Below are 23,903 nucleotides of genomic sequence, written 5' to 3'. Positions count from 1 at the left end.
TCTCTTTTTCTCCTGTTTGGTTTACGGACAACTGCACAAAGCCAGAGCTGTAAATCTGTGTCAACAGGCACACAATGCATAAAGATGCAATCTGTGTGAGAGTAACAGCGAAGGAGATGGGAGAGAATGGAGCTGTGTAGGAGCGAAGCTTTTGTATACTTCTAATATCAAGTTGTTAGTAATTCAAACTGGATTATTATAAGTTACAATGTTAATTGTAACCCCCAAGGCAACCAGTTAGAAAATAACTTTTAAAAAAAATCTGTGGTACAGATGTGTCTTCACTCACTCATATATACAAAATGGTGGTAAAACCAGTATGAATTAGTGAAATCTCTAAAGAAAGGAAATTCTTCATTGAGGATATCATTTTTATTCATTTCTCAAAACACAGCAACTAACTGGAAGAGCATACAAAGTGTTCCTTCACTGTCTTAATTTGAGGGTCTGCCACATGCCCGGCACTACATGGTGCGGCAACATAGAGGCTTAGCTGAATCCATCTTCATGAAGAGCTTCCCTCATGGACCCATAACTTGCAGCAAGCTGTCTGTTTCTGTTATCTTGATTTCCTAACCATCTTCATATCTAAACTATTTACTCAGCAAATATGTGTTGAGCTCCTGTTATGTGCCACCCATGGGAGATACAGAGCTGAACAAGGCAGATGGAGTTCTTGAACCCTCCTGGCCTCAGGGAACTTGCCTGTATGTAATGTGTCACATCGTGCAGTATATATTCTGTAATGGCAGAGGGTCAGTGTGCCAGGAAGAAATAAAATAAAATAAAACCAGGGTGTGGGGAGGGGATGCTTATAGGTAAGGTGATCAGGAAAGAACTCCCTAAGAAGGTGACATGAAGAGAATTTTCAGTCAAATGCAAAGATCTGGGGAAGGAGAGTTTCAGGAAGAGGGCACAGCTACCAAAGCTGAGGCAGGACGGAGCTGTGCCTGTGAGGGTTCGGAAGGAGGCCGGAGTGAGTGGAGTCTCTTCTCTTGACATGTATCTTGGATTCAGCCTGGCTTCTGCACCTCCTACCACAACCCACATCCTTAGCTGTAGTACTCACACCTAAGCTACTTCAAGAATCTTCCCATTGTTCTTGCCCCAAGTCTGCGTCTCACATAAGTCACCCTAAACCCCACTGCCAGAGAATTTTCCAGAACAGTTTCATCGTGTCATCTCACAGTCAAGAAGTTCCAAAGGCCCCCTCCGGCGGCTGAGCCCTTCAGTTCCTCCACAAGCATTTGCTGGTTCTGACCACGTCCCAGACGCCTGTCTAGGCATTGTGCCCGCACCAGTGCCCGTGAGACCAGGGGCTCTCACAGGGCTTATGTTCCGAAAGGAGAAGACAGACACTTAGCAAACACCAAGATTACTTCAGATGAGAGTAAGTGCCAAGAAGAAAACAGAGAAGTCGTGACAGAGGGGTAACCTGAGGTGGTCTGGAAAATCTGGGGCCGGAGTCTGTTCCAGGAGTGGGAATAGCAGGTGTCAGGTCCCTCACATGGGGCTCTTCAGAGGCTGACGCCCCACAGCACCTCCTCTGGGAGGGTCTCCCCATCACACCAAGGAAGCGAGGTCCCTCTCCTCTGAGTGACCAGAGCACAACGCCCATTCTTGGAATGGTCAGGTCTGTCTCCCTCCTCAGACTACGAGGAGGAACAAGAACCCTAACTCATATTCATATTCGGCCACCTGGAACGCGGTGAGTCACTGACCACCACCCGGGGAGCCGAGCTGAATGAAGCTTAGCGTCCTAACCTGGCAGGTGGAGTCACGCCGTGTTGGGCTCTAATCCAACCTTAACTCACATTCCTGGACCTGGCTAAGCCAGCATCCTCTCTGCTCCTGTCCTCTCCGGGTGAAACTTGGCAAAGTTTACAAACTTTAATAAATCAGTATTACGTGAACATAAAATTATGGAACAGAGAGTATTGTTTGCCTAGTTAGAATAACTTTCAAGAATGAACATGCTTTACCTGCTGGACTGAATTAGTGAAAAGTAGTTTAAACTTTTGAAACTGATATTGACAACAGTGACTTGTGGAAAATGCTTTATCTTGATTTAGTAGTTTTGTTTAAAGGCATTTGTTGAAAGACCATCACTGATCTATTCATCCCATTAATATTATTAATTAATATAACTGTTGAGCACGTCTGTGTGCAGGTATATTCCCAGGTATACCAGGGTGAAAAAAAATATACACACTCTATTGTCCTAATGGAGTTTATAGTCTTGTCAGGGATACAGGCTAGGAGACAAGAAAAGACACAAACAACTGTATAATTATGATACAGCTATTAAAGAACCAAACAGCACAGAGGACAGAGAGTTACGGAGAATTTTGCATAGTGTGTCAGGGAGTGCCTTGCCTTTAAAGCTTGACTCAGCTGCACAAAACAGGGGTGGATCTCACAGCCTTTAATGAATTTTAAATAATTTAGTTAATTCTAACAGGTGGTTTCCAATGTCCTGTGTGGCCATTATAATTTTCTGTGTTCTTATAACAAAGATTTTTTTGGCTTCGTCCTGCAAGTAACCATAACTCACTCTGTGCTTGTAGCGCATTTGTCCTTGTAGAGTAAGAACCCTTACCAAGGAGGTGGCGCTCTGTTCGTCCCCCTGAAGCCTGATCTTTACCATTCATTTCAGCTGGGTAGAGTGACAGTTGTGGCACTGAATGACAAGCGTGCAGACCTCTGTGGGCTCACGGTGGCCAGATCCCACAGCCACACATCAGAAGCCCTTCAGGTCACCCGGTTCAGCAGGCTAGAGCACGGCGTCTGCGGGACATCTGGGGGCACTCAGGTGGGAGGCCGGCGACCACGCCAGTCCCGGCCACAGGCCTCCTTCCACCCGGAGCAGCAGCCTCCCAGCTCTGTGCTGCAGAGGGGACCCCGGGGGGGCTGGAGATTAATTAGGGCCCGCACTTCACAACTTCACAGAGTTAATACAGGAGGGCGCTTGTGAGTCCAATTAAATGGTTCCTCCTGAAGCAGCTCCCATGATCTTCTCGGAAGTGGGACAAAGGAAACGCAGGAACATGACAGGCATGAGGCGGCCACAGAGAGCTGCGTCTGTGCGCGCCCAGCCCAGACACGGAAATTATTGTGAATTCCAGCGAGCAGAGAACAAAGGCAGAGCGCCTCTCCCTGCGTCCCTGAAGGGAATGTACAGATGCTAGTAAACAGAGGGACAGGACCTCCTTGACAGAGACTGCTCATCTGGTTGTAAGCGATCTGAGGCGCTGTAACAGGAGCCACTAGCAAAGAGACACGTCTAGGGGTTTTGCACAACTATCGATTTCTGGTTCATCCAATAAAGCAAAGTGCTTCTAAGCCGGGCGAGAAGGCGGTGAGAAGGGCAATCAGGGAGCTGAGAGGAGAGGCCCTCACGCGGGGCTGAGTGTCCTGGACGCCTGGCCATTGCGTTTCTTTACCACTGGGGGAAACACGTGGTTCTGAGACTAAACTCAAACACAGACCTTAGGGATGAACCTGTCATTGTTAGGAGGGCCTGTAATTCCCATCAGTGTTTCTCACCAGGGCTGGATTCTTCTCTTTATGCATCCCCAAAATTTGTTGAGCATCTGCTGCGTGCCAGACCTCTTGCTGTTGGGTCTTCAGGGCCTCCAGAGGACATGGAAGCAGCGCTGCCCTCACAGAGCCCACGTTCGAGCGGAGTGGGGCTGGGGGAGATAGAAACTGGGCTAACAAGCAAGCTCTACAAAGCAGTAACACAGGGAACAAGGGGGTAAGGGTGCAGGTGACGAGCAGGGGGCCTTCAGAGAAACCCTCTTTAAGGGCTGTTCTATAGACTGGTCAAGTGACATCTGTGCAGAAAGTACAGGGTAAACCCTGTACTCCTCCTGTAGAGGACAGGATTCCTGGCAGAACAGGAGAAGCCAGTGCAAAGTCCCTGGGGCAGAGACCATTCCCGGCACAGCCAAGGAATAGCAAGAAGGTCGCGTTGCTGAGCAAATGAAGGAGAGAATGGTAGGAAATGAGACTGGAGATGTAGGCCGGGGCCAGACCCCGTGGGGCCCCAAAAGGACTGGGTTGGGAGCCGTGGAAGGTTTTGAGCAGAGAAGTGATGGTGTCTATTTAGACTTGAAAGGGATCACTCTGGCTGTATGTGCAAAACAGAGGGAGCAGGAATAGCCCGGGGAGAAGACGAGGGTGGTAGAGCTTCATTTTCCATCCTAGGAAGCGCAGGTCAAGGTGACTTGAGTCCCTTGAGTCAGATTTCAAAACCATAGAATTTTGGTTTATCAGAAGGTCTGTGGGAGGGTCTATGACCGCACTGACCAGTATGGTGGCCCCTAGACACATGGGTGTCCTGAGAGTGTGAAATGGAGCTAGTCTGAATGGAGCCGTTCTCTGAGTGTAAATTACACTAAGTTTCAAAGATGTGGTAACAAAAAAGGGAAGAAAGAAGCCCCCAAACCAGAAAACCAGAATGTGAAACATCTCACTAAAATTTTATACTAATTACATAATGAAATGATGTTTTGAATATATTGGGTTAAGTACAACATAATCTTTTTTCTTTCCTTGGAATCTTTATCGCATCTAATGTGCATATGCCACACATTAGCCTCTCACTAGCTATAGTGCTGTTTCCAGCAAAAGCCTAAGTGCAGGCTGGTGTTTCTTGCCTCGTACATTACAGGGCCCAGTACCCTGTTAGCCACACAATGTGAGCTTTGTAAATGCTTGATCCTGGACTGAAAGGAAGGTCGTGAGTGCCCAGCTGTTGGCAAGCTGCTTTCAGAATTATCGAGAACCAGTTCATCGTAACATGGTCACTCATAGAGCAAGCAACCTATAGATAAGTTGCAATAAAAAGAATAATGGAAGAATAAGAAATTTGCAGATACTAACTCCTATATATAAAATAGACAACAAGGTCCTACTGTAGAGCACAGGGAACTATAGTCAATACTTTGTAGTAATCTATAATGAAAAAGAACATGAAAAGGAATACATGTATGTATGTGAATGACTGAAACACTATGCTGTACACCAGAAATAAATACATTAAAAACTGACTGTACTTCAATTTAAAAAATGCAAAAAAAAAAAAAGTAGCTCCTGTTTTCAAAGGAGTTAATTGTCAAAGTTATGACAAAGGAAAAATAATCTCACTTAAATTGTAGAATAGACTACACTGTATAGCACAGGGAAATATACACAAAATGTTATGATAACTCACAGAGAAAAAAATGACAATGAGTGTGTATATGTCCATGAATAACTGAAAAATTGTGCTGAACACTGGAATTTGACACAACATTGTAAAATGATTATAAATCAATAAAAAATGTTAAAAAAAAATCTCACTTAAATTAGGACCACATTTTCCAAATGAAGTCAAAGGCTGTGGTTTTCTTTTCTCTCCAGCTCCCTCTGGTCCCACGGCCTGCAAATGGCATTCCTTGTGTCAGAATTCAGGCCTGAATATTCTGTGACCTTGACGGATGAAAACACGACTTGCCTTAGGGCTCATGGAATCCAGATATTAGGACTAAGGTTTATCTCCTCACCAGGGCGGAGGCAAGTCCTCCTCAGATTTGGAAAAACATACTCTTGAAATTGACTCCACCTATTTCTTTTTTCTTTTTAAAATGGAGCCGCTAGAAAATTTAAAATTAAAAATACGTGGCTAATGTTTTTGGCTCACATTGTATTTCTGTTGGACTCTATTGTTATTATAAACTGAATTATACAAAAAAATCATTTGGTATTGCAAAACCTGCTGAGAATTGTTCTAGAATGTGTTGTCCATTTTCTGGTTTTAACAAACAAGTTATGCAAAGGATAGCTAATGGAACTGAATTTACTTTAATTAATGGGGTGAGTGTGTCAGTGATTCTGCATCACATTCTGCGGATGTTGTTCTGAACATCTCTCAGTGGCCCCGCTGTCGCGAAGGTGGTAAAATGTCTCTTTGACGCTGGCTTTGCCTGGGAGGGGCCCCTGGCCTGGGTCCTCAGCATCACGGGTTCAGATCACGAACTTAATAGGTTTCCTGGCTGAGATCCTAGGGACATGTTTCTCAAGAGTTGGTATGAGAACAGTGGCTTTCCAGAAGGACAGGCTTTTCTGGGTCATTCTATCTGGCCTCTTGCTAATTTATCTTTTCACCTCCCCAAGGTATCTGTGTCATGGGTTGGGCCCCAACCCCAGGTGGCGCAATGCAAGGTACAGGGTGGAGCCACTGCCGAGGGACCAAGAGGTTCCAAAGACGGATGGCTTTACCCCAGCGGGGCTGTGGCGTGGGAACGGGGTGCCGAGACCTCGCGGAGATGGCTGCTGATGGGAGCGCACCTCAGGCTGCATCCCTCCCAATCCTAATGCAACTTTCCAGCAGCTCTTTTCCCAGGAATGATCAAGTTGAGGAACAAGGTGGACTGTCCAGGTTCACTGGAGGAGGCCGCACACCCAGAAAGTAACTTAGCAATTTGTAGGAAGAAACGAATCGTCAGGAATCAGAACATCTGGGTCAGAGAGTCACTCAGCTCTGCTCTCCGCGGGAGATGCTGCTCAGGAGCGTGTCTGGTGGCTGCTTGATAGACAAAGACAATGAGTAGTGGAGATAGAAGGGTCCCCCAAACATTTGGGAAAGGGAGAAATGGGCACTCTCTGAAGAGTTAAACTGTAAAGTCACACCACCCAGTGAGTCAGAGAAGAGCCACGTGTATTGCTTAGCTTGGAGCGAACACTCAATATTTAAGGTCTGCCGGCACGTCCAATTGAAGAGTCAGTGAGAGAATGGTTCCCAGCCCAGAGCAAGTCCTGACTAAGTAGTAACATATTTCATGGAGGAGGAAGTTAATTACCCAGAAGCACAGAAAAGAGGGAGCTTCAGAAACAAGCCTTGTGCCCACTCGTACCGTCCTGAGACTGAGGCGGGCAGGGGAGCATCGGGGTCTCAGGTGTGCGGAAGGACACATCCAGCTGTCAGAGCCTGGACCGTGCAGCGTCTGAGTCCTAGAGCTGTGTTCCCAGGTTCTGACTCCAGGATCACTAAGCTGATAATTTGGCTTCCTGTGCAGCTTTTCAATGGGAGGAACCATGCTAGTGACCTCAGTGTGATTTGTCTACTAGTCTGCCCGAGAGTTCTATTTCTCTACCCTGGTAAGTTCATTGGATTTATGGCTGGAGATAGCAGCGTTTTCAAGCAGAGAGTTCGTTCACATAACGAAGCACTTAAATGAATTGTGTCTCCGAGGCTACAAGACTTACTCAAGTAGCAAACTCGGTAAGTCCAGCTAGTGCGTCCTTCCTGTTGAGACCCCTGCATGTTACTGGGTTCCACTGCCACCCAGTATGGTCTTCAGCACTGAGTACAAAGAATCACGTTCCAGTCTGGCTAAGACATCTGTCTTGGAATCTGCAGGTGCAGTCAGCTGACCACAGGCCCACATTTTGGAGAGCTGCACGAACTGTAGGTGCAGAGAAGAGAAAGACACTGAGCTGAATGTTTATTTACCTGAAGACAGCTCTTGAATGCTTTTTAAACATGTCTGTATTATTAGCATTTTGATGTATAAAAATATAAAACCAGGAGTGCGGTTTGCTCATGCATGCTGTGGGCAGGCCACTCAAGGTGGCCGCTCTCTTGCTCTCTGTACGTCCCCTGCTCGACCAGTGCCGGCTTCGCCTACACCTACTCCCATGGCTGACCTCCTACATCCTTGCCCCAGGCCCCAGCTAATGATTGTTCTAGCTTTAGGTGAGGACTCTCCACTATGTCAATCAAAGGGGCAATGAAGGACATGCCTCTCTGCTGGTTTCCCTGGTAACTGATGAGCCAACCTGACGTCAATTCCCCTGTAACTGCTGACCGCCACCTGGTCCTGCCCTGCCGCCCGCCCACCGCTGTCGGCTGTGGGGAGTCACTCCTGGACCTTGCCTCAGACATGTAAGCTGCCCCTATCTGTTACACCCGTGATGTCTCTGTCTCTGACTCCAGGCTGTTTCTTCAGTCTTGGAGCTGTGCAGGCACGGGCCTTGTAGGCCTGCAGGGTGTGGCCCAAAACATGCGCTCCGCAAGTATTTATTGCACATCTGCTGTTTCCAGCCCTGTTTTAAGTGCTGGGGACATATGTCAGCGAAAAAAACACACAGAGAAATCTATTCTCAAGGCAATCACAGTCCAGGCGGGCAGGCAGGAAGGAGATGATTGTCTCCTAAAATGTCTCTTTGTAACATAAGTTTTCAAAATTATGCAGTATTTTGGGGAGAGGTAAGTGTTAGTATAAATTTTTAAATGGCAAGGGAGTAGGGCAAGGAGCATTAAGGTGCTTGCTGGAAAGATTGCTGAACTAAAAAGAAGTAAAAAGGCTGGATTGAGTACTGTTTGGTTTATTTCCATTTTGAACACAGCCCCGTAAGAGTAAACAGGTGACCACCCATGTTCTTTAAGGCTAATTTGCAAAACCTACAGAGCAGAGAAGAAATCTCAGCATATTGATCACGTCTACCCCAAAGGAGGGCAGTTTCCCGCAGGCCCTCCTTGTGGTCTCATTAGGAGTTGCATCGGGGACACATACACGCTGCTGGTTGGACTGTTCCAGGGTCAGGAGCACTTTGTCTCTGTTTCTGTTTGTCAGTTTGCGTTCTGGCAAGCCAGCAACCCCCGCAACCTTGGCCCGCGTCCCCTGCTTCCCTTCTCAGAGGGCGAGAAGGGGAAGGGCTCCCTTCAACTACCCACGAGGCCACTGACCACCTCCCCTGGCAAAAGACCCCCTTTGATGGGGGTTGAAGTTCTCATGAGGGTTGAAGTTCTGTGCCTCTTAACCTCAGGACATCTCGGTCCTCGGAGCTGCGACAGCTCGTTGATAAAGCTGCGCCCCAGCTTCTCTCCTAACCCTGCTTTTCAACCCTGCAGATCAGCACTTGATGGGGTGCTTTGAGATGGAGGATTCCTCTTCCCCCACATTTCCCTTTCCTCCATGTGGGCTTGCTTTCTAGATCATAATGTGAGTTGACTGGCTTACATTTCCCCTTTTGAGGAGTAAAAGCAATGGCTAAAAACATTTAAGAGAATTATCAAATAAAATTAAGGAAATGGCATAGTTGGCCCTTTCCCGTAACTGTGGAAATCACTTCCTTTCAAGGGAGCTCAAAACAAAATCATAACCCTGACGTGAAGCCCTCCAACTTAGAGTTTCGACCGAGCTTGACCAAACTTACACTGCCTCTCATAATGGGAGACACCTGTCCAGTCCCTCAGGGGCACACACTCAGGACCTGGGCTCCTGTCAGTATTTACCGGGTGTGAGCTCAGAGCTACGCAAAGTTAAGCATCCCTGATCGCGTTCTTTTTGTATCGTATTTGCTAAGACTAAGCAATCAAACATGCTTAGTAAACAGGCAAGATGAATAAACAGAGAAGAAATAAATTAAGGAGAAATAAACAAATTAGTAGAAACACAGCTACTGTGCTCCTCGAGAGGTGTGAGGTTCTAGGCTACTTCTCAGCATATCAGGAAATGGAGGGGAACGGGCTTTGGGTTCTCAACAGAACTGACAAAATACGAGTTGCCTCACATCCTGTGCTGATGGGAAAGGAGCGGCCGCTCTCAGGAGACATGTCTTAGATTTGTAAACGTTGGCTGAGGCCTTAAGGCCGGTCTTTTTCTCTGAGGCAACCATCTAATTTAAAAGCTGGTGGAAAACTTTCTTTTATCCTTTTGACATTAGAAAAAAAATTGAGGTTTAGAGAAGTTAAGTAATTTCCCCAAACTGACAGCTCAGGAGACGCAAAGCTGAGAGTCAAGCCCGGGTGTACCTGGTCCCCAAGGCTGGGCTCCTCCCGTGAGCCCCGCCAGCCCGCACCTGCAGCCCTGAGGCGCCTGCCAGGGCCCCCGAATCTGGCTCTGGGTGCACACGGGCTTCCAGAGCCGAGGGGACGGACGGCTTCGGCACAGGTGCAAGGTGGTCCAGCAGCAAATGAGTGACGAGTCAGGTACCACAGCTGCGTCCAGGCTTGGAAGGCAAGCTAAACCACTGTCAAGGGACTGCTCCAGTGGCTTCAACCAGGGACCACTGCTCCACAAGGAACAGAAATTAAACATTCCTTAGCATGCAGAGAGTATTTGGATGAATGCTAATTAATGACGTATGGCACTTCCTTATAACTTACCCCCCATTCCAGGGTATTAGAGATCTTCCACAAACAGCGATGACAGTACCTTGTGAGGTAGGTGCTTCATTCCGCAGGGCAGTCAGGAGGCAAGTGAGGAGCTCACATGAAGTTGGCAGTAGGAGGTGTGTGCTGTATCTAGCAGAGTCTAGGCAGAAGCCAGAAACCAGCATCTGTGTCTCATACGAGTGGATCTGATGCAGGGAATTGGTTGCCAAGGTAATGGAAGAGCTGAGACACACGAGAGGACACAGGGCAGCAATATCAAGAGGAACCAGAGCAGACATCTGCTCTGCCCCTCGGGACGGAGGCACAACAGGCAGTGCTAGGAGATCCCAGGGGCAGGACTGCCTGCTGGGTCCACGGAGGAGGTGCAGCGACCGTGGGCACACTCACCACGCTGGGGGCTGGGGATGGAGAGAAACACCCTGCTTCTCCCTTCTTCTTGCCCTCTGGTCTTCCACCCATTCCTCCCAATGACTGAATTTAGAAGCCAGAAGGCAAAGGAGCCTGGGAAATGTAATTCCCTACCATAAAGGGCTAGACAGAGAAGGACCGACCTTGAATCTAAGATCAAATATGTGCTGTGCAAAAGTCAACAGTGTGGTGGTCAACAGGCTGCCAATATGGTGATGGGTGGGGGAAGGGAGAGGTGGAAAGTATCACTGTAGCCACTGATGGGAGGGGAGTAGGCAGCACACAAGGACTTTCTGCTCATCCCCAGCAAAAGTGACCATCAAGTATTTTAAAGCATTTTTAGGAAAATGAGAAAGAGGGTCATAAGAATGGGCTAAAATCCAGAAAACATTGAACTCCAAGGAAGTATTGAAGAATAGCACATGCCTGGTGTACAAAATAGAAGATTTAGAAGCAGCACAGAGCAAGCTTCATGTGGATGCAACTCGTTGGAATCAAGCTGGCCTAGAAGAATGGAGACAAAGCAGCGGCTGACTGCGGAGGAGCCCCCAAACCAGCACAGGGCCAGCCCCGGCTCTGGCAGAAGCTGGAAGGCTGTAGACTCCTGGACTGGGGAGGGCCCTTCCCAGGCTGCTGTTGTGCAAGGCCTTCCCGTCCCTGGGGTGAGTAACCATCATTTAGTCATTCATTCCGTGGAGATTCATTGAACCCTGCAATGTACCAGGCACTATTCTAAGCCCTGCAGAGGAAGAAAGCAGACAAATAATAGAAACACCCCAGCCCCTCATGGGAGCCAGAGCAATCTAGTCCACCCATCTGGAGGAGGGGCGGGTGGGGGTGCCGGTAGGCATGGTCAGAGAGAGCCCTGCACCCCTGCTTCCCCCATCCCTCCTGGTTCTGGTGGACACATTCACGGCAGTTAAACATGCAGTAGGGACACACCAGTGTCATTAATAGACAAATTACTATAAAGAACAACATTTCCCCTTGGATTCTAGTTTATTCAGTTCAACTCCACAAACGTTTATTGTGTGCCCATTCTATGCCTGGAACTGGAGCTGAAGAGGCAAATACTTCCTTAAAAAATCGTTGCTTCTGCCCTCAGCATGGTAGGAGTGGCACCTCCATGTCATTTAAATCCAGAAATTGCTGCTGGAGACCCGAGTCCTTTGCAGGTTCACACAGAAGGTGGAAAGTAATTTCCCCACCAGCACAAAGTGGCAGTGACACCCATCAGGGCAACGCGAAGCTGACCTGAGCCGGCCCAGCAGCCCTCCAGGCACCAGGTCTGAGGTCCGATTTTCAATCAGGGAAAGCCTTTCTGATTTTGCCTCACAGAGAGGTCATTGCCCTCTTTGGCGGCACAGAGAAGATGAGCCTGGCCCCTGCGCAAGAAGAGCGTGCAAACCCAGATGGGGCGTTTCACGTTTTCGGGACCAAGTGGAGCACAGAGGACTTTTCACACAGTGAATACACTGTATGTCATAGTGATGGATGCTGAGGTGGGAAGCCCCATGAAAAGACCTGCAGGACCCCCAGGCAGGGCCACTACTTTCCTGCCAGCACCACCTGGTTCCCTGACCTGGCAGCATTATCTCGCTTTTTGCTTCTGTAAAATGGCTTGCTTCTAGGAAAGCATAACTTACCCCTAAGAGTCTATTGGTTCCCAGAGCTAACTCCTGATTGGTCCATTTCTACAAAGCTCATTCCTGATTGGTCCACTTTGTTACATCTTACTTGCATATGATGTTGCAAAGGCTAGACTGGCAGTCTATAAAAGCCTGTGTAAACCTACCAAAGGGGTCCAGAGCTTGGAGTGTTAACTCCTCCGGGCCCACTGGCATCTCCAACCCTCCAAGTGCTGCTTGGTCTCTTGCCAGGATCCAGGTTGCTATCACAACTAAGCTGTAACACTGAGCTGTAACACACTTTGCTGCAACAATACGTGGCATTATACATTTGCCCAACCCCGCAGGACGTACACCACCAGGAGAGGACGGTAATGTGAACTGTGGACATTGGGTGATAGGATGCATCACTGCGGGTTAATCTATTGTAGCAAACGTACCACTCTGGTGGGGGACGGTGATAACGATGGAGGTCATGCATGGTGGGGGGGCAGGGGCTCTATGGGAAATCTCTGTACTTTCCGCTCAATTTTGCTGTGAACCTAAAACAGCTCAAAAAAAGTCTTAATTTAAAAAAAAAAAAAAGACTAAAAAACAACAAAAAAAGAAGTGTAGGCAGCTGAGTAAACTCCCTGGAACAGTCAGACAGACACAAGGCAGCCCCCCCACCCCCCGCCCCGCTCCGCTCTGCAGGGGCCTGGGGAAGTCTGAGCAGTTCCACAGGCCGGAGGCCTCCCGGTCCGGCCCTCCCTCCCCATCTGGAAGGCGGCAGTGAGTGGATACCAGTATATTACAGTCTTATTTTCTCCTCTTACACTAATGCTTTTGCCAAAACACCCAAGTAATCTAACTTAGTCCAATATTATCATTTACCTTTTGATTTATTAACAATTAGGGGAAAAATACATCTGAACAAATTTCTTACCTTGTACGTTTTTTTAAAACGTGTTCCTCTGGACTGATAAGGAAAAGGAAGACTCTGTTGGTTATTCCAGATACCCCTTCTCCTGGTGCTAGGCTCAGAATCGCATTCTTGGAACGGTACTGCTGTGTCTTAAGAGTGCAGACACACTTCTCTTTCAGAAGAGAGAAGAGGTCATGTCCAAACCCGGACGTTCTCAGTGTAGGCGCTCTTCTTCCTGGAACATTTGTTTACCTTGGGAAGTTACATTTTTAAGCATAATCAAGGCCTCAGCCAGCCAAGTGCCTGGGTTTACTCAGTCACAGGAGGTTGGGTATCATGTAGCAATTTGTGCAGAGCCTGCAGTCTATATTTTCCAGAAAGGAGAAGGGCTGCGGGAGTCCTGTTGGGGCCCTCCCCCGCCCCCCTCCTTCCCCGGGATTTGCAGCCTGAAGCTGAGGAGGTCACCTATGGGGAGGGGCGGGCCTCACCCACCTCACCCCCTGACTTCCTACTGCCTCATTCTGACTGTCTCTAGAAAAGTTAGTCTGCCTCCATTGGTTCCTAAGTAGCATTTCTGATCGTGATACTAAGGGTTTTTGTGACTTTCAACACCTGGAGACACCCATGGAGATTCAGGCTTTGTCTAAACAGTGTCACTGTTGTCGTTGGCTCGAGCAACCAGGTCAAAACATTACACATCCTTCCAACAACTGTCTGGGGATGAACTTGAGAGTTGGGTGGATTGTTTTGTTTGCGTCTTTGGCTGATTGATTAAAGCAGCTGGAGTAGTTCAACAGGTGTGGGAGGGCAGGGTCCATTTCAGGGCCTGCTCGTCCTCCTCGGCATTAATTAAAAGGTTTTATATCAAGGTTAATGCCTCTCAAGTTAGCTGCTGAAGGAAGCTGGATCCACCCGTGGAGAGAATAGACAATACAAGAAAAACCAAAAAATGAACAGAAAGGCATCCAAACATTTCCTGCCTCACAAGGGGATGCAAACAAGAAGACAGCCTCTGGGGCTTTATTTAAAGTGATACTTCTTCTATGTTACAGCACAGATCTCTGCCTTCACCTCCCTAGGCCCCTTTGAAGGCAGGGGAACGTCTGATCTTCTCTGTGGCCCCGCAGTCCTTCGCCTCGAGCTGGCGCATAGTGACTGCACAGGGCTGGGTGACGGTCAAGTGCATGTGCTCTGGAGTCCAACGGCCTGCTTCGAGCCCCTGCTCTGACACATCCCAATGTGTGAACTTGAGCACGTTTCTTTAGCTTTGCTAAGCCTCAGTTTTCTCAAGGAGGAAATTACAGTATCTGCTTCTCAGGAATTTCACGAGAATCAGATAAGCCCAGTACGTGGTGAGCCCGCAAAACATCCTGCGACTAAATCTGGATGATCTATACAGAGAAGCTCATCGGTGCTGGTTAAACAGTTACTGCTTATTAATGAAGTCTTCAGGCAAAGGGAAGCCTACTCATCTAGACCAGTGCTCAGTGAAGATGGAGTGTTAGGAGGTGGGTATTAGGGGAAAAGCCCAGTGCTTGTCCAGTATTACCAAGAAGACTCTGAGGGATTGTGGTTTCGGGAGCTCTTAGTTGGAGGCAGTTTGCTTGGGAGAGGCTTACAGGCAAGTGGAAGAATCCCAGAAGACTGTTCTGCGCCTCCCTTTGTGAGCTGTTCCTCTCAAGTTTTCTCTTCCCCAAAGCCCTTCCCAGAACGGCACATCCCTGCTGAACTTGAAAAGGGATGGACACTGAGAAATGGGTTCAGAGCCTGCCATGCAGTCATCTGCCACCCGGCCTTGCCCTAGGGCATCCCCCACCTCGTCTCCTGTACGTGCTGTGCCCTGCAGGTGTACCCACTTAAGTTATTCTGCCCTGGGAGCTGTGCATTCATTGTGTGCTGACTGCACGGCTGGGTCTCGGTAGTAAAGGACATTACTAAGCCTGTGATAACAGAATTCTTGCAAGTGCCAATGCGGAAGTAATAGAAGCAGGCCCACCAGCAGACGGCCCTGGACATCGGAGTTAACTCCGGTGATAAAGAAATGGTGGGTCTGAATTTGGCCCCAAACTCTTATAACCAGTTGACATCTGGAAACACTGGACTCTTTGAACCAAGTCAGTTTAGAAGGTGTGTTTACAGCAACTATGAACTATAATCTTTAGGAGAGAAATGTCAGTTAAAAACTTTAAAAAGAAATGTGGAAACAGTAACTGTTTGATACAACTAGTGTACATCAGCCAGGAATGTCAGCACTGGCCCTCACTTCCGAGCCTCTAAGATAACAAAGCACAGAACGTGAGGTCTGGACCACTGTTCCATTGTGCCCATTTTATAGACAGGAAATCTAAAATCCTGAGAAATCAAATGGCTTACACACCTGCACACACATCACGTCCATTTCTCCCTCAGTGGAAGGAGCGTGGGCCACTTTTCCATGACCACTTTTGATTTTAAGACTTGGCTGTTTCTCGCGGCCTCAAAACCCAGTGTGCTTTGCTCTTGGTTTGACTGTGCTGTCTGAACTAAAGGCTTAACTTGTTCTTAATCTTGTCTCTGAAATGCTGGCTCAGAGACTTTGTGCCCTGCCCAGTAAGTCACCGGCACAGATGACGCAAAGAGCCAGTGCGCATACTTCTCTAGCAATAGAAAGCGCCTGGGTCGGCGATCTGGGGACCAGATTTTCACGGCGCCTGTGTCAGTGCCAGCATACCAGAGTTAGACATGAAAGCCGAGCCAGAGATAGTGGCGGTGATCCAGGGAGGTTATCAGAGCACACCAGATACGATCAGGGAAGATCATCGTGGCGGAGCTGAGACAGCAGTGCCGGCAGCAGCTCTCCTGGGTAACTGAGTGGGCGGGATCCCCGATGACAGAGAGCCACGGAGATGGCGCCTTCACACCCCTGCGGTCATCCGTCCCTGATGAGATGGTGGTAACCATCTCTGGGTTAAAGAGCAGCTGGGAATCAGAATCTATGAATATCGCCCAGCAGAACTGGAGTGATGTTGCCAGTTATAATGTGACCTTTCTGCCCAATGTAGACGGAGGCAAAGAGACTTTCTCAGGTATTGGGGACAAGGCATGCCTTCCTTCTCTCAGGGTATTTGGTGGCAGCTGAAGACTTGTGGTTCATGTCCACATACTCAGCTCCAAACTCCTCCCCATTATAAAAATCAAATCCTCTCCATCTTAACCCACAGCTCCCTGACATCACACACACGTCTCACTCAACCCCTGCCACCCCCATGGGGTTTTTCTCTCCTGGCTGCATTTAATGATGATTGGAACCTCACTGCCAAATGGAAATCATGTCTCTGATGGGCGGGAGGAATAAGGTCCAAGGTGATTTTTTCTGGGATCAGCCTCAGTCCTGGGTTCTCAGACACCATCAACATTTTTCTAAGCTACTTTGAAGGTGGTGCGGAAACGGCCATATAGGCAGAGCACAAAGGTAGTGACTGCTCAGTAAGTACGACCTGAACACCCAGGCACTGGGGCCACCTGACCTGCTCCCAGAGCAGGGCTTGGAGGTCAGCATGAGGCAACCTTGACTGGGTCTGGGGAAGTGATGCCCCATGGAGTATCAGGTCCGTGATGGAGTCAGCCCCGTATCTCACAGCAGGGAACTCAGCAGCAGACGCCTCTCCACTGGGCTTTCGGATAAGGAGGAACCATCACACACAGGCCAGTGGAAGTAGGGTGGCTCAAACGAGTTCCATCTTGAGCCTGGGCATTTGCATCATGATAGCATGAATTCATAAGTAAGAAGAGGCACGTGGGAGGCAGGTACGTGGAGGCGATTGTGGTTTAAACAGACTCATCAGCTCCATTATGCCAGAAGCAAGGAGCAGGTCAGATGGGCCCTCCTAACCCAGACTCTATTTATGCGCTGTAATCATGACCTGTGTTTCTTAATGAGTAACAGAAATGCTGAGGAACATTTATTTCACGCTGTCAGGGCAAAAAAAAAAAAAAAAAAAAAAAAAAGCCGTCTTCAGGGAGAGTCTCCTTTTAGTCTGCTCTGGAGAGGAAAACTGAATGTGGAAAAATGTTAAGGACTAAATGGGCTGGAAACAAAGCAAAAGGAGCCCTTTACTCTTGAGCAAGGCCAGGTTTTGGCTTGGCTTTCTTTCGGAAATTCCCCTTGTTTCCAAGCCTGGAACTTCAGCTTCACGAGGCAGGGAACCTCAAGGACAAAGGAAAAGGGACTCAGATCCATGCAGTGGTTTCCCTGGAGCCTTCACGGGACACACGCTGACCCTGGGAGGTGATGGAGCCGCACCCGGAGCTCAGCTGTCTGCATTCAAATCCCAGCTCTGCCACTTCCCAGCTGTGTAACCTTGAGCGAGTTCCTTAACCTCTCTGGGCTTTGGGTTAACTCACATTATAAAATTCTATCTACCTCTCACAGGGTTGTCATGAGGATTAAATAAGCTAATACCTGGAGGAGGCTAGAAGAGAATTTTCTGGCCATTTTTACTAGCTGCAAATAATAGAAATAGACAGCTGATAAGGGCCAATGAATACTTCCAAATGACCATTTGCTTCTCCACTGACATCATAACATCAGCTAAGAAGAAATAAAAGGCTAATTGTAGAGGGAGCAGTTATTTTTGTAGATTTCCTGGATTCTCAGAAAGTGACATCATGTCAGAGCTATGTCTAGTGTACTGTCCATTCATTTGGCAAATATCTGATAGTAACATCTAGGCATTAGAGGTCCTGGCCTCCAGTGGAGGAGCAAGGCAGACACATCCCCACCTGTGTGATGCTCAGACCAGCGCAGAAGACAATGGCATCACAGGTAACCTCAGTCTAGGGCCATGAAGGTGGCAAGAGGGTAAGTACGGGATTCTGGCTGCTGACCAGGTGAGAGGCTGTGTCTTGCATGGCCCCAGCCCTGCCAGGTACCCAGCACAAGCCAGACACACAGTAGGTGGTTAAATAAATGTTTAAGGAACTAATGGATACAGCACTTATTGCGCTGTATCGTGTGCCTCATGTAGTCCATTATCTCCTAATCTTCAGACCAAGAACACGTCTCCTTCATTGCTGTGTCCCCAGCACCTAACATCATGTCTAGCACACAGGGTAGGGGGCAATAAATTTTTGTTGAATTGATGTGAATGGCTGATAAAACCTAACGTGTCTCTTCTCTGTTTAACTGTGGAGGCCCTTCTTGCTTTAACCCAAAGAAGTAAGAAACTTGACAAGATCGGTAGCCATGCTGTGTTTAGGAGTTGGGTCTTGTCACATCCATTTAAATTACTTACGTAACTGGATTTCTGCTCACTCTCAGCTGCCATGATGACTTCTTTTCTCTTATTAAAACTCTCCTCCCCCATCTCTCTGAATATTCCTCTGTTTTCCCCCAGGTCAATGTCCTCCTCCAGGCTGGCCATCTCCCAGCCTCAGTCCCAGGCCCAGCAGTAGCTCTGGTTACTGTGGGACCACTAACTTTACCTGCTCCCTCTGGTAGCAAAGCTCTCTCCTGGCCCCAGGCGTGGACACATGGCCAGGTCTGTATTCCTCTGGCAACAGTGATTGGCCCAAGGAGTGGGCATGTGCCCCAAGCAGGGACAAAGTCCTCCCTGGCATGATGGCTGGACCCTGGTGTGGTGAACCTGGGAGGATGTCACCCTGGGGCTGTTGGTGGCCACCAGGCCCTACCACACGGAGTCTACCTGAAGAAAGTAATGGAGACCAGCTAAAATGGGAGATGGGGGACAAGCAGGTGAGAGCAAGAGAGAGACCCAGTCTCAGAGACTCTGGTTTCTGTAGCCCTCCCCTGGGCTCATTAACCTGTGCATCCCCCTTTCATGGGAGCTGGGCAAGCAGGTGCCTGTTGCTAGGGGATTCACTGTCACCACAGACCCTTATTTGGAGACCTCCTCCACTTTTACAACATCAACCAAACCTCTAGGGAGATGGCCCCCAATTTCTGTCCTTAACCTTAGTCTCTTCACAACCCTTGGTACCCCATTTCTAACTTTCAGTGCTGAGCATTTTTCCTGGATGTCACTGCCCCCACCCCCGCCACGCCCACTTCAGCATGTGTAAAGCTCATCGCTGCCGAGCTGGTGACCTGGCATCCGGGCTCTTCCTTAACCCGGTGCCACGTTTCTCTGCCCCAAGCCCTCACCCCTCTCTCTCCTTCCTGCCCCCGCCCAGTTGGGCGCTAAGTCTGCGGCTTCCCCCTCCACGTGGTTTCTACAGCCGTCCTTCTTTCTCTCTTCCTCGGCCACCATGTGGGGTAGGGGCTTAGCTTCTCGATGTGTCCCCCTGACTCAGTTCTCTTGACACACAGTGACCAGAGGAGGAAGCCTCTTAAGGTTCTGTCTGCTGAATCGGGTCCAGGCTTCCTAGCGGAGCCCACAAGGCTGCCCACGAGCCACCGCCCTAGCGCCCGGCCACACGTCCCACCCACGGGGCTGCCGCGCCCCAACCCTGCGCGCGGCCCCCCTGCGCGCGCAGCGCCCCGCCCAGCCCTTGCTCACCCTCCCCCGACCCTGTGGTCCAGCTCAGATGCTGCTTTCCTCCAGGGAGACTTCTCTCATCCCCCCACGGAGAGTGAAGGCGCTCCTCAGAGGTCCCAAGTACCTTTTCTATCTTTAAACAGAGCTTCCTGGATACGGGGGACTACCGGGGACTTGCTAAGGCTGGCGCGGTCTCTGCGCACAGGCTCCGAGCGACCAGCAAGGCACGTGGCTCCGCGCCCCGTCTCGCCTGCCTTGCCGCCTCCCGTGGACGGAGGAGGAGCCTGCAAGACATTTTAGAAAAGGGACGCGTGCGACAGCTCCTGGCGCCCTGCCCTGCGTACAGTGACTCCTCAATAAGTGTTTATTAACCTGTATAAGGCAGGGTCTTGGTAAACAAATCCATAAAGGAAAAGAGATGTGGGAAAAAAAATACTGTGCTTAAAATTAAGGTCTAGGCTTAAGACTAATTCTTTCAATATGATGATTTTAACAGCTGTCTAGAACATTTACCCAGTTCTGAACCCCCAGGCACTGTCTCGGTACCACAAGCACCCTCTAGAGTCTATGTCCGTGACGCCCCTTATGACAGGGAATAGGAGTCATTTCATGGTTGGTTTGTAGCTGATTTAGAACTGAGACTTGCTACAATATAGTAACTGTAAGGGTGATGGTTTAGGATGGCAATTACAACTAGCCAACATTAGAAACGGCTTCTGGTGTGGAAATAATTTTGCTTATTCAGGAATTGCTTCCCAGCTTGAAAGCTCTGTTTGCAAGAGGAATGGGTGTAGCAGGATGGAATGTTATCCACTAATGTCAGCAAGTGATTGGATGGGCACTGGGCTAACATTTTGGAGCATCTGTTACCCATGCTATTTTATACAGTGCCAGCAAATGAATTATCTAGAAAAGAATGAAGCTTTTTATGCAAATGATTTAAAACTGGTTACTTAAAAAAAAAAAAAAAGTCTTCATCTGAGGAATTCCACACCTAGCTCTCTTTTCTTTTAGACTTGCCTTTTTATAGAGTTGTCTTTCCATACCGGACTTCATTCTTTTCCCATGTGCAAAACTTTGAGAGTTCACCAATACATTCAACCTGATAAAGTGCATGTACTTCGAGCCCATGGATTATTTTCTGAGTTAAAGATGTCTGTTTGGGGAATGGACTATGACATACCCAAATCTTACTTTTTTTTAAATTTGTATGGAGAAAATTTATTATTAAACAACATTGTTAAGACTTTTCATATCCAATCCAAAATGCTGACAGAAAATCATTCAAACCATTAAGTAGGAGTGATGATAAATATATTAGGAAAAGGACTCTTTTTGTTTTATATCCAAAGTCTAGCAGAGAACGCAGCATCAGGTAAGATATTCAAGCGTCTGTTGAATAAATGGATTTCTGTTCATCAAATTAGTGTGTATGTCAGTGTAAGGTCAGGCCACTCCGGATGACTGTTCCCTTGTTCTCTGTACATCCCCCGCCCAACCAGGCCCTGCTTCACTCACATGACTATCCAGTCGTCTTAATTGTAGGGCTTAGTCCCTGGTAACCGATGAGACCACCTGACATCAATTCCCCCATAAGTGGTAGCCTCCTCCCCTAAGTAGCAAAGACTGTTGCCCTGTCCTGACCTCTGTCTGCCGCATGTGGTGGGCTGTCACTCCAGGACCCTTTGTGTGAGACCCCCCACGTGTGAAACCACTGATGTCTCTCTGACTGTTTCGAGGCTCTTTCTTCGGTCTCGAGGCTGAGCAACTACAAGGCTTGCAGGCCTGTGGGGTGCAGCCTGACAGTCAGGTATAAGGAGTCACAGAAATAGGGAATTAACGGATTGTTACACAACATGGTGCCACATAAAAACTTTTAAATCAAGTGTTATGTTAATAAGAACATAGGTAAAGGTTTTAATTTTAAATAACTTTTTGTTACTAAAACAATATCCACAATTTACATTTCTCATTAATTTATTTTGTCAACATCGTATGTAGAGAATGTATGATGAATATTTACTGTTCATCAAAATGAAAGTTGACAGGCAGTTTTGATGAGCCTTAAATGTATGAAGATAGTTGTGTGTTGAAAACACTAATTCTGTCTAAGGTTTGAACTGGAAGCTTCTCTAAAATTATGCTTTTCAGAGTACTGGTGCTATGGAATAACTTGTTTGGAAAATTTTCTGTAAACTCTTCTAGACATTTAAAAGAAGTATTTTGAATGACCAGGATAATAAATTTCATTGTATGGGCTCTCAACTATTTAATTTTGGTCTGAATGTTAGCTGTTGGACAAGTATATAATTATTTTCACAAAATGCATACTCATGACTGTCAGTTTTTCCATGACTCACTATTCCCTGCCAGATGGTTTATAGGTTCTGCTAAGTCACTTTTTTCCCCAGCACTCTATGTTCCCACCCCTATTTCCTCCGGCCTTTCTTTATACTTTGCCTTTTATCTGAATTTGGGGTAAGTGATTTTATTGCTCTTTTTTACTATTTCATGTGAATTTAATAGTTTTAATATGAATTACTCTCAATTTCACATATTTATCATCAAGCTTAAATTACCCCTTTCCTGGAGAGAGAGACATCTTGTGCAACTTATTCAGAAAAGTTACTAAGCCTTTCTATGCAAGAACAGCTATCAACAGTTCATCAGATGGCTGAAGAACCTTGGGACTCCCCTACTATCCAGTCTTTCAGGAAAATGCTAGCCAGTTCTCAAACTTTCACATTCGTTTTCAGCTCTTCAGCCAGCTGTCCTCCTGATTAGATTTCTGGCTGTAGCCAGGATCATTAATCGTTAAGGTGGACAGCTGGAGCCTACTGTCAAGTGATGCCTTGCAGCCCATAGTAGGTCTATTTTCTTACCAAGTTGAGGATTATGGAATATTCATTACCTGCCGCTAGACAAAATTTCATTTCTTGAATGAAAATATTTGGCTGCATGCATGGTTTCAAAAAGTATTCATTGATTCAAAATGCACTGAAAGCCTACCAGGTACTTGTAATTGTGTGAGGAATATAAAGAAAAATGCAGTTCTTACTTCCCTAAGGACCTCTAGTGAGAAAGACAACAATCAGCTGAAATCAAGTGAAGTTTTCAATGAGGTCAGGCTGGTGAAATTGATGGGCAGCACTGCACAAGCAGAGAGGAAGAGCTGCAACGCCGCCCGGTCGTCCCTGGGCTCCTCATCAGCCACATTTCATCACCGGTTTTGCCAATGAACGCAATCTCTTCTACATGTCTCCACACATGTGTGTTTGAAGGAGAAGCTAGCAGAATATTTCTGCTGGAGAACAATGAGTTCCCCAAACTGCAAACATTTTCTACACCCACTGCTGAGCACTGTTGAGTGCCTAGGGATAAATAAATCAACAAGGAAGCCTGGGCTTGTGACCCAATCGTACTTCCCTGTCTTGGGACATGAAGCATGGTCTTAGAAAGAAAGCTCCTTAGGGCAGAAGACCAGATCTGCACTGTGAGCGCAGGCAGGCGTGTTCGCTCAGGCCCGCTGACCATGGGAGGGAAACTCACCTGTGGAAGCGTATCTGTGAGGTCCCCCCAGTCCTCTGATGTTCTGAGATCTAATCATAAAGGGATTGTCAGGACAGCCTGATTATCATTATAATTTAGGAACTTTTCGAACTTCTCAGAGTATCTAAGATGTATCAAATAGAAGAGAGCATTGGTAACTGCTGAATTTGACTTTATTGAAGGGGTAAAAAAAATTATGTGAGGTTAATGAATAATTTTAACCTTCAATTTGTTTCTGTGCAAAAAATATCGACAGAGAATTTTAGGGGTGTACTTTGTGCTGAGCAGCACTAGAAATCAACTGGCCACAGTCTGATCAACCAGGAGAAAGCTTCGCTCTGCAACATTGTTTACCATAGCCAGTTTTATTCCTTTCTTGAAAATAGAAAATTTTTTTAGCATTTTTCAAATCTTGAAGAATGTTATTCTATATTCACTCAAAACCCTATGCTAACACCCAACAAATCCTTCTCTTCCTTGCCTGATAACGTTAGTGAATATGAAAAATAAATATTCATCTAATTTATCAAACTTTAAGGCACCTTTGGGTCACAATATAACATTAAACATTTTTTCTTGTCAAATTGCTGATCTTGACATCAGTTAAGGCTCTTCATGATTTCAGGACAGCCGGTGGCTCCAAATGGAATCAATTACTATGTAGACACAGCAGCAATTCTCTGGGTCTTGTAAGGCACTTGATTGAAATGTAACATTTTCTCACAGCTGTCTACAACTCCACAGAAAAGAATCACGACCCAAGCGGGGCTAAA

At 47.4% G+C, this 23,903-nt stretch overlaps 1 long non-coding RNA gene across 1 annotated transcript; it reads right to left on the bottom strand.

Moving 5' to 3' along the window:
* Nucleotides 1–8,041: 8,041 nt before the first annotated feature.
* On the bottom strand, nucleotides 8,042–23,168 carry LOC123615502 (uncharacterized). The gene is made up of 3 exons (XR_006723110.2): nucleotides 13,127–23,168; nucleotides 10,157–10,304; nucleotides 8,042–10,059 (listed from the first exon to the last, which is right to left on the bottom strand). It is a non-coding gene; the product is annotated as an uncharacterized LOC123615502 (long non-coding RNA).
* Between the last annotated feature and the right edge of the window lie 735 nt (nucleotides 23,169–23,903).

This window comes from Camelus bactrianus, chromosome 9 (assembly GCF_048773025.1).
Source record: "Camelus bactrianus isolate YW-2024 breed Bactrian camel chromosome 9, ASM4877302v1, whole genome shotgun sequence".
NCBI lineage: Eukaryota > Metazoa > Chordata > Mammalia > Artiodactyla > Camelidae > Camelus > Camelus bactrianus.
This window is presented reverse-complemented; position numbering and strand designations above follow the sequence as displayed.